General features: G+C 42.9%; 1 long non-coding RNA gene across 2 annotated transcripts; it reads right to left on the bottom strand.

The window, feature by feature from the left end:
* Positions 1-6,983: 6,983 nt before the first annotated feature.
* Positions 6,984-10,965, bottom strand: LOC119041231 (uncharacterized). 2 transcript variants are annotated; one of them, XR_005080998.2, is made up of 3 exons: positions 10,692-10,965; positions 10,279-10,393; positions 6,984-7,094 (listed from the first exon to the last, which is right to left on the bottom strand). It is a non-coding gene; the product is annotated as an uncharacterized LOC119041231 (long non-coding RNA). The 2 variants fall into 2 exon arrangements; XR_005080999.2 differs by lacking the exon at positions 6,984-7,094 and adding an exon at positions 7,985-8,059.
* Between the last annotated feature and the right edge of the window lie 417 nt (positions 10,966-11,382).

The following is an 11,382-nucleotide window of genomic DNA, read 5'->3' as shown; positions in this document are numbered from 1 at the left end:
TTATAAATGTTTAGTACTTGATCCTGAGGATATCATGAATTAATATTAAAAACATGTTCTACTGGTTTTCATATCCCTTCCAAAATAAGCCAACCAACGGTTTATTTAGCTATACACAAAATTTTTAAACAAATATGTAGGAGCACTTTGAAATACTGTCTTTACTCCACAGGGTTTAATATCTACAGCGTTAACATTTATTTGCCTGTACGATATTAATCTAAGAAGTAATTGCGTTGAAATGTCAAGTGTTCCAGAATCAACCTTCATATAGATTTTTCTTTCTAGCTTATTTTCTGGAGTTACAGCAACAGTGGAACACATATAAACCTGTATAGATTAAGTTGTTTATACATTTATTCCACATTTATTAAAAGGGTTTTTGATTGAAACTATGATGGATATTAAGCACTGATATTCCTGCTGTCATAAAATTTGAAGCTGTCAGAGCTGAAACAAGCAAACAAATGAACAAAAAACCCACAACATCTACTCAGCACCTACTGTGTGCTGTGTTTGAGGGAATGATGATACAGGCTTCGCATGTCATGTCCTCTACATATGGAAGCCTCACAGCTCCGAGAGGCAGGGACTTTTACTGTTACCCTTTTACAGATGAGGGAAGAGCAATACAGAGCTATTCAGTTAGTTGGTCACCCAACCAAGAAGAGGTGGAGTTGGAGTTTTAATCTATGTAGTTTGGCTCCAGAGCCTGTGCTATTAAGTAAAGGAACTACACACACAGCTAGAAAATCACCACTATGCTAAACAGTATACAGGAAGGTGATACGGTGCTCTAAGGATACATACTGGTTGATTTGGAAAATGAGAGCCTGGGCAGTTGCTGCTGCTGTCTGAAGGATGAGTTGGTGCTAGCTACAGCTCTCATTTTTTTATTGAGGTACAGTTGACATAGTACATTAAATTGGTTTCATGTATAAGCCACAATGATTCAATATTTGTGTATATTGCGAAGTTATCACAATAATTAACATCTGTCAGCATACTCTTGGAGTGAAAATTTTCAAGATCTATTCTCTTAGCAACTTTTCAATATGCAGTACAGTATTGTTAACTATAGGCATCGTGCTGTATATTATGTCCCATGACTTATATATTTTATAACTGGAAGTTTGTACCTTTTAAGCCCATTTACCTATTTTGTTCATCCCTCCTGACCTCTGAGTTTTCATGAGTAAAAGCCATTTCTTATTATTTCTCCTATTTCAGAGAGGAGAAGTTAAAGAAGGGTGGTATTAACTTGCCTAAAACTGTTCAAGATTCCCTTCTCACAGCATAAACCACTCCTCTTGAGTTTTAAGTCTCCCCTCCTGAAAGCCCATTCCTGCTTTTCCTTTCCAGAGAAGCTGTTTGCAATCAGTCTATGGCAAAACAATAGAAAAAAAAGATCTAAGAAAGACTGCAGAGTTTCTGGTTTCTTTCCAGGAGCCACCTGGCCCCCTGGGGATGGGGTGTGCCCCATCAAGAGGGGATCTATGGGGTTTGGTAGACTGCATCCACACTGAACTGTGAAGTTTTGCCACGGAAAATCAGCAACTAGAATACTGAAGCAGACACATCTACTGATGTAGAAATAGGTAACGTCTTTTTTAGGAATGTTGACAGCAATCTTGGATTATTTGTTTAAAATCATTTCTCTCCGCTCAAGAGCTTTCAGTTTTTGTAAGATCTTAAGAGGTTCTCAGAAGCTAAAACTCATTAATGGTCCCAGAGATAAGAGTCCACTTGGTGTGTTTACTCAGAATTTGTTCCCTGCCAATGTCTTGGGGAAAAAAAGATAACTCATAATTATATGTGAAAGGAGGGTTAGAACTTGGGTGCTTTCCTGATCTCTAAAGGCATTACGATCGTGGAAAGTCCCTGTCCTAAGATCAAGAGGGTTGACATATCACACTCGCTCTGGTCAGTCAATCCTTGCCACCTCTCTTTGCTTCCCACAGAGGCTGTTGGCAGAAATGAGGGCATCGCAAGGGAAACACAAGTGTTGCATGCGTGTTGATGTTGTTTCTTCTTCTTCTTATTATTATCCCCATTATCCAAATCGGGAAACTCAGACACAGTTAAGTGGACTAAGATCGCAGTACTCCAAGTGGAAAAATCGTGCCTTGCACACAAGTCGCCTGCTTGTAAATAGTACGCAATCCCCCCTATCAAATAATAAACTGTCACAGTCCCGCTGCCTCAGAGAAGGCAGTTGGCCTGAAATCTTTGCCCAACAGCAGCTCATCAAAGTACATACCTGTGGAGTGCATAGCTTCTGCACTGACGAATCTCAAACCTTTGGCATTCCTCTAAAACCTGCCTGGCGGTAGAGGCCGGAGCTGGAAGAAGTTGCATCTTAGCATTTTCTTAAAGTAAGAGATAACACAGAAATACTTGTCCACTTGTTTCCTCAGCCAACTTAGTGGATAAGCAGATTTAGAACGAAATAAAATGTCCTTTAATTAAATCCTAATTTTTTCATTCACTTACGTGTTGTTTTCATCAAATAATAGTAAGTCCTTAGTAGCACCTAGCACATTTAATACGCCAGAGTGCTAAGTGCTCACAGCCTAGATACGAGAAGAACAGACAAGTCAGTGAGGACAGTGCAGTGCGGGGGGGTATTGGAAGGGATGCACCAGGACAAGAAAAGAAGAAGGAGAGGTTCATTCAAATCCGCTGACAGTTGGTCAGGGAAAAGCTTTACAGAATAAGTGGCATTAAAATATACTGCGTCTAGCCCTGGCTGTCATAGCTCAGTGGATTGAGCACAGGCCTGTGAAGCAGACAATCGAGGTTCCATTCCCAGTCAGGGTACATACCTGGGTTGCAGGCCGGTTCCCTGCAGGCCAATTCCCAGCAGGGGACGCACAAAAGGCAACCATACATTGATGTTTCTCTCGCTCTCTCTCCTTCCCTTCCCCTCTAAAGATAAATAAATAAAATCTTTAAAAAAAATATACTGCGTCTGACTGCTTTAAACATTTTTGTCAAAAATTGCTGCTAAAAAAAGAAAAAGACAAAGAAAAGAAACAAAAGCAAATGTGTAGCCCCAGCCCGGCTGGTTACTAGAGTGCCTGGGAGTAAGCCCAGTGGGTGGCAGGCGGCCTCGGCAGGAGCAAGGGGCTCAGTGGTGACTGCAGTGAAAAGCTGAGGTTAGCCATTGGTGGTCATCCCTCCTAGCGCAACAATCCTTCCCTTACAACCGGTAATTTAAAATAAAGGCAGGGGGAACATTTGGCAAGGGACTGAGAAAAGCTCATGGTGCCACAGCATAATCAGTAAGATCAGGGACTTCAGAGGCTAAGTGCCAGGTAGGGTCTCCTTCCCCACCCCTCCCCAGTGATCCAGAAGAGGGGAAAGGAACAGAAAATTTGGTTCATTGGATTAACACATTTGCTCCAGCCTCTCTTTGAGTTTCTTAAATCTCCCTCCCTACATTTCCTTCTCTTTTCCCACTGTTACCTAGATGGACCCTCAACTCAGGACTGCACCCAGTGGTTTATAAATGCTTCTCCTGCAGTTGGTGGAAGGCTCTCTGTATCTGCCCTGCCTTCATGATGTCCTCACATTCCATTCCAGGTGCCGAGTCACAGAACACATGTCACTCATGAGCATAACTTCTGGACTATGTTTACTGAGCTCTTCATCTATACTTTAGGGCCAATTAAATGAGCTTATATCCAATGTCCAGGATCCTTTGAAACTCTTACCAATCATCCTTGAATGGTTCCCTGCAGTATGTTATCACAAAAACATTGTAATAATTATTTTTCAAAAAAATAGTAAACATGGCTCTGTGGGCAGAGTTTTCCTGTGGCTCCCCAGCAGCCACCGTCTCGCCCTGGACATGAGCTCCCAGAGCACTCGTCTGTGCCAGGCACTGTGGGCACAAGCGTGACCCTCAAGAAGCTTATAACTCAGTGAACAAACTCTTTCAATATACTCATCTTCATCATTTTGTAGGTAACTTCAGAAACACTAAAATGATGTAGATTATGAAAGAGGAAGAAGCCAGAGCATTTGATTAATTTTGGTGGCGACTTATTGAGGCTTTCTATGTGCTTCCAGAAAAGGGGTAAAGGGTCTTAATATCTGTGGATATTTCTGTCTGTATTAAAGTGGAATTATGATTAATTGTGCAAGCCAGATTCTTTTCAAAAAGAAATGTTATTCCTTAACACTAGAGTAAAAATAGATGGCGGAGGGAACAAGGACTCCATATTAAAAGCACTCGATGAAAGAAACACCTGCACACCTATTTTTAGGTCGCTGCTTAAGAAGGAAGAAGAACGCATTCAAAGGACTGAAAGTCTGTTGAGTAGATTAGGCAGGTTAGGGATTATGTGGATTTGTGGACTTTCTACTTCTGTGTTTTTCTGTCCACGGTAAGGGGCCTCTCTAAAATGCGTCTCCCAGCCCCCTCAGCGATCCCTGCCTCCAGGTAGTCATGCCTCTGGGTAATTCTCTCCTCTTGAGTGTGGCCTGGGCCCAGGAATTCCCTCCTAAGGACTAAAATAAGCAATAGTGGTGGAGCATCACTTCAGGGGTTAGGTTATGCAAAGGCTCTGACTTTATCTTGCTCACTTTCTCTGCTCTCTTGCTCCGAGTGAAACCAGCTGTCCTATGAAGTGAGCTGCCCGAGGGAGGGATCCAGGCGACAACATACTGAAGGTCTCCAGCTAATAGCCAGACAGACACTGAGGTTCTGAGTCCCACAGCCCATAAAAACACTTCACCTGAGCACAACCCGTGAATGGAAGCAAGTCCTCCCTGACCTGAGCCTCGAGATGACTGCAGCCCAGAGGATGTGACGACACCTTGATTGTAGCCTCACGGTGGCCGTGAGCCAGACGATCCACCTGGGATGCACCCAGATTCCTGACCTTCAGAAACCCATAGATTAAAAAACAGTTCTTATTTATTATTTTTAAACCACTAAATTTTGTGAATCAATTTTTTGTGGAGCAATAGATATCAAATGCGCACTCCCCTCACAAATGAGAAAACTTTTTAAAAATTATTTATTTTTAGACAGAGGGGGAAGGGAAGGAGAGAGGGAGAGAAATATCAATGTACCGTTGCCTCTCATGCATTCCCTGCTGGGAACTGGCCTGCAACCCAGGCATGTGCCCTGACTGGGAATTGAACCTCGATCCTTTGGTTCACAGGCCTGCGCTCAATCCACTGAGCTACACCAGCCAGGGCCTCAAATGAGAAAACTTTGAATTGGATTTTGAAAGAAATAAAAGGCTGGCTTTGCCAGTCTGTTACCAAGTGGAGGTGACTGACTCCTCATATCTTCCTTGTTTCTTCAATTTTCCTCCTGTTTACTTCACTTCTCACTCTCCTCCCTCCTTCCTTCCCCCAGGCAGGGAGGGCCACGTATGGAGCAGAGCCAGGAACCCGTGGGAGCTGCCAAGGTTCCTTGGGGGAAAGACCTTGAGGCTGCGACAGGTCTTGACAGGTCTGGGTGTGATGCACACAGGCAGAGACTTCCTGCTCACTCCTTGCAGAGAAGCTCCAGTTTTATCTATTTCAAAAATTAGAACCACATACAATTTCATCTGAAGAAAGTATCTCAATCAAAAAGCAAGTCTGCTTTTTACTTCCCTAGTCTGAGGTTAAATGCATTAAATCCTCTGTAGGACCAAGGTCCACAAGTTTAGTACCTATGTTTTCTTCTGTGTAATTTATTGTTTCAGATCTTATGTTTAGGTCTTGAGATCCAGTTTGAGTTAACTTTTGTATATGGTAACAAACAGCAGACTAGTTTCATTCTCTCACATGTGACTTCCCAATTTTCGGAGCACCTTTCATTGAAGAAGATTTTCCCCCTCCATTGTATGTCTTTGGTTCCTTTGTTGAAAATTATTTGCCTGTATACACGTGGCTTTATTTCTGGGCTTTTAATTCTGTTTCATTGACCTGTGTGTCTGTTTTTTGGCCAATACCATGCTGTTTTGATTATTGTCACTTTCTAGTATAATTTGAACTCAGGAAACATGATACCTCCAGCTTTGGTCTCTTTTCTCAGGATTGCTTTTATTATTGAATTGTACACTTGAAACTCAGCATACATTTTATTAACTAATGTCACTCCAATACATTTAATTTAAAAATCAAGTCTGTAAAGCTCAAAAGCACTCCGTGTACTTGTGTGGCACCTGCTCTTTCTAGAACAAAGGACTAGGAGTTCAAGGGGATGAGTTTATTCCTGGACCAGCCACACAGCTTTCTGAGTCCCTGTCTCCTTGTGTCTCAGTCAGGAGACAACTCACCCCTCCAGCGCCCATCACAGGATTGATGGAGGCGTCTCTGTGAGGATGGATCATGCCATCTGTTCTGTAGCCAGCATCTCAGGCCTTGTTCTATCATTTCACTCAGGATTCGCTCAAGTTCAAGGTCTTCCCGGATCTCCTGCGCATATCCTCACCACCCTTTCTCTTCCACTCTTCATGAACCCTGTTGATGTTTTTTTTTCTTTTCATCCCACTTACCACTACCTGGAACATTTTGTGTTTATTTGTTTGAATTTGTTTTTATTTTTACTTTTGTCTACCTCACCCTGGAATACAGGCTCCAAAGGAGCAAGGATTTTAGCCTATGTGACTGTACTCTGTATCCTCGGGACTAGCACACCGCCTCGCACCCAGGGGTCTCAACAAACGGGTCTCGGACGGAAGGAGTGTGTAACGGAATACGTGGGCGAAGTGAGACGGGGGCCATACAGTGCCCCTACGCATATTTCACATGAAATCCCAAAGCGAGTCCTTTCACTACAGCCCACCGGTAACAGATTTACCCTCACCTCTCAGAGAGTTAACGCCCTTTTGTGTCTTCCACGGATTTCCGAGGCAGCTAATCTGGACACACATTCTCTTTTTAATTTGATTTTTCAAGAGAAAATACTCTGTCAGGGTAAAGAACAGCTGCCGCCCTCCTCCACATTCCAGCCCACTCACATTATTGCTGCGACCTCGGCTTGAAGACTCTGCGGCGCGGCTCACAGGCCAGGCCCGGGTGACAGCTCCCCACCCTGCTGGCGCCTGGAGCGCGGCCAGACCCGCAGCATCTGGGGGAAGCAGGGCCTGGAGGTGAAGGAGAAACAGAGTCGCCCAGTTGTGTTTCTTTACAAAGTGAGGCTTTGTCTTGTGATACAGTTTGGATTTCTGGGTTGGGTCTGAGAAGTGGTTCACAAATAATTTCATGTGAAACAAAACTAAGGAACAGCAAACAGTGTGGGTTTTTTTTCCTTTGTCTTCCTGCTGTAGAATGAAAATTAATTTAGGATGGCTGATCCTTTGAAAATAGCTTGACATGATGTAAGATCAAGTAATGCATTTCTAAATGTTTCTGTGTGTGAGAGTGATATAAATTATGAACCCAGAGTTTTAAAGTAAATTTTTGTCACACACTGTTAGAGTCAGTATGAGAATTTTCTCTCCCCAATGGTTTCTTCCTTCATTGAGACCAGGAAAGCTAACAGCTGCTGTTTTTTCCCCTTTCTTTGTACACACCATTTTCAAGGTGAAGCTCATTAGCAGGTAGCACAAGCCGAATCCTGATTTTCTAGCTACCAGGGTTGATCTGAAGAACAATGGGAACAAGCTCATTCTTGAGTAGGTAGGTATGACACCTCCGCAGGCCATTCTGACCGTCGCCGTTGCCACAGGCAGAGCTGAGACTCAGTGCGCAGCACCCGCCGAAGAAGATTGGTTGTTTCTAATGGCCATCCATGTTGACCACACTGCTTTGTATTCACATTAGCTGCTGCTTGTGTCATCTTGATTGCTAACTATTTTAATGTTGTCCTTTACTGTGATCCTAATTCCCAGTGAGGATGCAAGGGACTCAGAGATGCTTAAGACTAAAGATGTAACCTCTGCTGCAGAGGTTGGCTCAAGGATGGCCAAGCGAGGGAATCTCAGACTTTGGCTGGGAAGTCCAAGATGCAAATGCTCTCCTTGTTCTAGATGGTGTGAAATGTAACTGTAAGGGCTAGACTTGCTGCAGTCACTTTGTCACCATGAGGAAAACCAGCCTGAGAAAGAAGCTGATACAGAGAGGGACAAAGCTGAGAGTATAATAGAAAATTATAGGTAGAGTCCTGAACAAACTATGCATGAAGCATACTCTACCTCTGAACCTTTTGCTCTATGTGAGCTAATATATCCCCTTAAATGTTTTAACCAATAGGATGTGGCCTTTTAAAACTTGAAACTAAAGTAACTCCAATTGATAAAGAAGAGATTTGTCACTAGGTAGGTTTACAGTAGTGGCTTCACAAATATTATCTTTGGATGTCCAAAGACAGTAAAGCAGGTATATAATCTACTGCCTATTATTTCCTGGTTACTTTAAATTATCATTAAATTTAATACCTTAAACAGTCCTAAGAAAAAATAAATATTACCAGATAGGCCAAATAAGGCTTAGAAAGGATACATTTCTGAGATCAGCCAGCCAGGTGACCGACCCAGAATTGAAAGCCAAGACCGCCTGACTCTACAGTTCTGTAACACCTTCTGCACCCCTTCCTACGCCATCTCTCTCTGCACTACACTGCTGTGGTGGACTGGGTTGTGAAGGGCTGTGCCGGACACTGAGGTCACAGCACAGCCTCTGTGGAGAATCTGGTGAAATCTGTTGACACTCTTCTTATGAAAAGCACACTTAACACTCACACAACTTTTTGAGCATAGAATCAAAGGGCTCATAGATCTCCATGAAGGCTACCTGTGCATCTCTGTATCCCCCATGCCCAGTCTGAGAACTCTAGTGTGTTCTTTGTAGAACCATAGATAATATCATGTTAAAGAAATGGCATAATCCAACTTGCGTTCTGTAAACAGAATTTGGGGAGCCTCCAGGGGGCAGACTGGAGGGCGTTGCGGCTTCAAGTAGGAAGCTGCATTACCAGGTTAGGGCAGACCCACAGCTGGGCGGCTGCGAGCACAGAAGAGTGGTGTACATCGGGAGAGAGGGCGTGATGTGCAGGATGCAAAGTGGGAAGCAGAAAGAGGAGTGAGGTGACGTGACAGAGGGATATAATTAAGCAAGAAAAGAAACACCAGTAAGGGTATCAGATAGAGTAAAGAATTAAAACTATCAACATTGTGATAGAGGATGTGACTTACAATTAAATTTTACATAACTTTACCATAACTGATGTGAATGAGGAAGGTTGTGGGGCGAAAAAGCAGAGAAACATTTCAGGTATGTTTCGGGTATTATCTAAAAAGATAGAAAATTATGAAGAAATATGGGCCAAGGGAAAGCTGAAGAGTGTGTTTGTTTTTTCTCAAGAGAGTGTTTCCATTTGTATGCAATCTGCATTTCCCAGGTCATATTGGCCTGGGGGTAAAAATAGAAACAAGAGCAGAAACAAACAGTAATTTTCTGGGTCGGCTGTCTTCACCGCACACTGGACACTGCACGTGTGTGTGGGAACCAGTCTCTTGCTTTTCTGCCCTCAGTGGGAGCTGCATGCTCTGCTCAAGAGGCATCGGTCCTGCCCAGGCCATAAGTCTGGTCCACATTCCGCTCTGTTCCATGCTATCCCCCGTTCTCAGGGATCATCGGTTGGTAAAAGACCCTGTTTTGTATCTTTCAAATCAATAGGCAGATAATTGCTACTAGTGAGGAAAAAGCAGGTAAACTTTATAAAAATTACTTTTTATTATATGGGTGGCAGTGTTTTTGTTTGTTTGTTGTTGTTTTTTTACTATCCACCCTATCTCTTACCTCCTTCCCAACTTGCCCAAGAAAACTGAAGACAGATATTTTGCTGTATTCAAAATTGCCACACTTCCTCTGTCTCTTGTCTAAGAATTAGCTTGTGTGACTTCAAGCTAATTGAAGTCGTTGAGACCAGAAAATTCTGGTCTCTCCTGCAAGTTGGTGAATGGAAGACTATCCTGATGGATTCCCTGGAAATTATCATCAGACAAAAACTCTGAGGAAAAGCATTTGTGTTTGCCTCATGCTACATCCTGAGATAACAGGACGATAAAAACACGAGGCCGGAGAATGTACTCTGATGCTATTACTTGGTTGTTGGATTAGAATGACATTTTAAATATCCAGTGTATAGGCTTTTATTCTCAACATTAACAGCACAGCAACTACAACCGCCAAAGAGTTGTGTTGGTTTAAAGTCTAGAGGTTTGTTTTATAGATAGCTCACTGTCATCTCAGGAAACCCGCATTATCTTGGCTCTTGGCTCTACACGAAACAATGAGTGAGACTGTGTTGGCTTCTTAGAACCTCACCTGTTGCCTGGACTGTGAACAGCAGCCGGGGGTCCTGTGGTTTCACAGGCCCTGTTTGATGTTGTCAGCACGTGTGATCTGCGGGGAGTCTTCTTGGGAGGATACCACCACGTCACTGATTTGAGTAAAAAATAAAATAAAATGAAAATATAATACAAAAAGAAGGCAAGTCTCCAAGAAAGGCAGCAAAACGTCAAATTTGGAATTGGGCTCAAAATTTCCATCTGGAACTGTCAATTTAATCTCTGCTGTTAGCTTCCCAAGACTTACAGACACCAAACATTTTGAAATTTCACAACAGACTCTGAGCATTGTATACTGAAAGCAAGGACAGAGTGTCAGAAAACATTCTGTAGCAATCTAGAGGCAGTTTTACAAAACAAGCAGAAAAAATTAAGAAGTGGTAACATTACCCAGACAGCCAAGTGTGCTTGGAATCAGTCAGCCATGGAGAACTTTCCGGAGGAAATGATTAGAGCTGACTGCGAACGTGATCGACAGAGATTCAAACGTATCTAGCAACTGATGATACAGCCGCAGATCCTCGACTGGCCTCGACACAGTCTGTAAAGGGCCTGTGGCTGCTTCGCAGGCTTCTCCATCCCACTGAGCACTCGTGCTGCAATCACTGTTGGTGAAGAGGTCTTCTAGAAAGCAATACCACAGCAGCTATTGACACAGATGTTTGCGAAATCTCTTTATCTGATCGTTCCCTGTAGCAAGATTCAGACTGCAGTAACTATTTCAAAATGAAAAGTTATTTTTATTGTTGTTCAGTTACAGTTGTCCCGCCTTTTTCCCCATTGCTCACCCCTAATCCACACCCCTACTCTCACAGTCAGTCCCCCACCATGGCCCGTGTCCACGAGTCCTATGTTGTTTAAGGCACCGGTTCTTGTTCTAATTTTAAGCTCAGAAAGATATTTTCCTATATTAGCTTCTAAGGGCTTTACTGTTTAAACTTTCACATCTAGGTCAATAACCCACCTGGAATTGATATGTGGGTTTGAGGTAGTAGTCTTGGTTTTTTTCAATATTGATATTTTAATTGACCCAGTAGTTTTACTGCAAAGACCATTCTTTTCTCACCAGTTCACAGTGACA

The sequence above is a fragment of the Artibeus jamaicensis genome, unplaced genomic scaffold, assembly GCF_021234435.1.
Source record: "Artibeus jamaicensis isolate MK-2021 breed Jamaican fruit bat unplaced genomic scaffold, CSHL_Jam_final scaffold_474, whole genome shotgun sequence".
Taxonomy (NCBI): Eukaryota; Metazoa; Chordata; class Mammalia; order Chiroptera; family Phyllostomidae; genus Artibeus; species Artibeus jamaicensis.
The sequence above is the reverse complement of the archived record's forward strand: the minus strand, read 5'-3'. Positions and strand labels throughout refer to the sequence as shown.